Genomic DNA, 2697 nt, shown 5'->3' with positions numbered 1-2697 from the left:
CCCCACCCCACCCATTGCATAAGAAAACCGACGATCTCTCGCTTTCCTCTTTCTGTCACACTCAATCACTTTCATTGTCATCTCTGAGAAATCTAGCTCAATACGTGCTGGAAGGAGGTAAATGGTGTTTGGCAGTGGATAGCCTATAATGTTACCTCAGTTAGCTGAATGTAGACACACACTCACTCTCATAAAAAGGTCATAAAGCCCAAAGCTATGTTATTAAATCTCATAATGTTGCACTTGTAAATCAGTGTGCAAACAGCTGGTTCAGTCATACAGATGCAGGAATAAAAAAAAAACTAAGGCAGTGTAGCCGGAGTGACTGGCAGTATATATTTGGACAGAAATAGAATTATATATACGCACACACACACACGTTTCTTTTTCTGCATTTTACTGCATCATGTCTCAGTGTGCTTCCAGAAACATCATAAAAAATGTTTGTATGAATAGCTTCTGGAGCCTCAAGAGGACAACCAACAAGTCTGTTTGGGTCAAACCATACACCCACATCTATGTGTGTATTTCTTCCATTGAATTCACGTGGAGGAGCTACCTGTGCAATGCCTGTATGATGAGGACAGCCATACCTTCCCTCTATACATACACTACGGGCAGTGGGCAACACTACTAATTCTTTAATGTTTGCCATGTACTGCTGAGAAATAAATGCAAACAGGCCCTTTGTCAATAACAGTAGCCTGTGTATATGCATGTATGTGTGTGTGTGTGACTAGAAAAGGTGAGCACAGTCTGCAAACTTTTATAAAATAATTTCCAATTTGTACAATTAGCCTTTGTAATTTTAAAACTGTGTTGTTCGTGATTGTTGCTGTATAGTTAACTGGAGTGTTTGGCTATGCAACATTCTTATAGCCTTGATTAAATCTGGCTGTTTATGAGCAGGAAACACTGGATTTTATAAATTTGTAAAATCGATTGCATAGCATGAGCAACTACTGTGGTTTTTATTACCCTTTTAGGGGCCACAGTGTTTAAAAGGGCACTAATGGGATGCAATGCATGATTATTTGTCAATTAAAATAATGTTAAGCCTCTGAAAAATAGGCTGAATTTAACCAGCCTGCATTAAGTTATACAGAGTACTTAAAATGACACAGAGAATTAGCCAAGGCAATTATTTAATTAGTGCTCTGGTTTTGGAGGGTGCTGAATTATTATCTTAGATTTTACACTTTAAATACATTATTAAGTGACTTAATAAAAATATAGATATAAAACAAGTACAAGGGCACCAAATTGTTCTATTTTCTAATAGATTTATACAAGGGATATATCTTATAAATGTAAGAACAAGCCAGAAATTAGCAGAAAAACTTTACCGGGTCTCTAGTTGCAGAATAAGCTTTAGATTGAAGAGTATCCTCAGTCATTAGTTCATCAGTGAATAATGTAATGGAACTCTGCACTGAAGCTGCTATGGGTTGAATAACGGTTTAGTAACCAGCCTTTTGTAATCAATATGTGTGCAATATGACACACAAACACATTTACACTGTAAGTGGACAATGGAGCTCAGCTTGGAAATACTTAACAATTGTGTGTAAGCGTGGATGCCCTCACATACACACTTACACACAATGCTTAACTGACACCCTGACTAAGCCTAGGCTTTCCTAATGACAAAGGAGAGGACATGGTGCGAGGCTAATGGTGCAAACCAGTACCATGCAGGCAAGAGTACTGTTGAATACTGAAGCATTGTCCTTTAAATAGCTGCAGAGTAAAATAAGAATAGAAAGTCTTTAAGGAAACACTGGAGCGTGAAAGTAAAAAAAAATCCCTGTTCTTACCCTACCAATAAAGTGTTGTAAATCAACTTCTTAAATCACTAAACTGATTAGATGGATTTCTTTCTGCTTTTGTGACGAGAACATTAAATAAAGCATATTGAAATCATTATTCCAACTTTCTTTTCTAAAGCATAAGCTACGTCTTTCAACACAGATTAATTTTCATTTTAAAGTGCACTAACAACTATTATTGGCCAGTCGAGGGACCTGTGGTTACAATATGTCACATCTCATTTATTTTGAAAGCTTAGTTTAAATTTCATACTCCTATCAAAGCTTTTCCAAACAGTAAAAAAAAAAAATAGAGCCTGGTAATAATACATCTTGTTGTGCCTTGGATCACACTTTTCACAGAGCCGCTCTGCCAGTTTCTAATTATCTTCTCAGAGGTCTGGAGAGAGAAAAAGAATCTGTAGTGGCAGCAGATTCCCTGAACAGATAATACTGGAGTTTTACCTGCTCTTTAACTTCTATAGGAGGTCTGTAGGGCAAAAAGTAACTGTTCAACAACAGTAAAATATGGCGTTCACATAATCTATAGTGACCCGCATGGTAAGGCCTGTTTCTTTGCATGCAGGGACAGATTCTCACAACATGTCTTGTTAAAGAAGCCCTCATAGCCCATGCTCAGTGTGTGTTTATGCTGTGGTTTCTTGGCATACAGCATCTGAAGTAGGATGCAGACAATTATTAAGTGGTTGAACCCGTGTAGCAGTGCCACTTTATAGCCAAGTACAATTTTCTGGCTTTGAAACCAGTCGAAGGCTGGCTGACCGCAGCACACATATAAACTAACAGATACACACACACACACACACACACACACACACACACACACACACACACACACAGAAAAGAAACCCAAGGGGGAGAGAAATGT

At 37.9% G+C, this 2697-nt stretch overlaps 1 protein-coding gene across 1 annotated transcript in view; it reads right to left on the bottom strand.

Moving 5' to 3' along the window:
• Positions 1–2697, bottom strand: part of jarid2b (jumonji, AT rich interactive domain 2b) — a 100205-nt gene that overhangs the window by 19319 nt on the left and 78189 nt on the right. The gene's annotated exons all lie outside the window — the stretch shown is intronic.

Source organism: Morone saxatilis, unplaced genomic scaffold (genome assembly GCF_004916995.1).
Source record: "Morone saxatilis isolate NCDOM2014 unplaced genomic scaffold, NCSU_SB_2.0 Contig9, whole genome shotgun sequence".
In the NCBI taxonomy this organism is placed as follows: Eukaryota; Metazoa; Chordata; class Actinopteri; family Moronidae; genus Morone; species Morone saxatilis.
The sequence above is the reverse complement of the archived record's forward strand: the minus strand, read 5'-3'. Positions and strand labels throughout refer to the sequence as shown.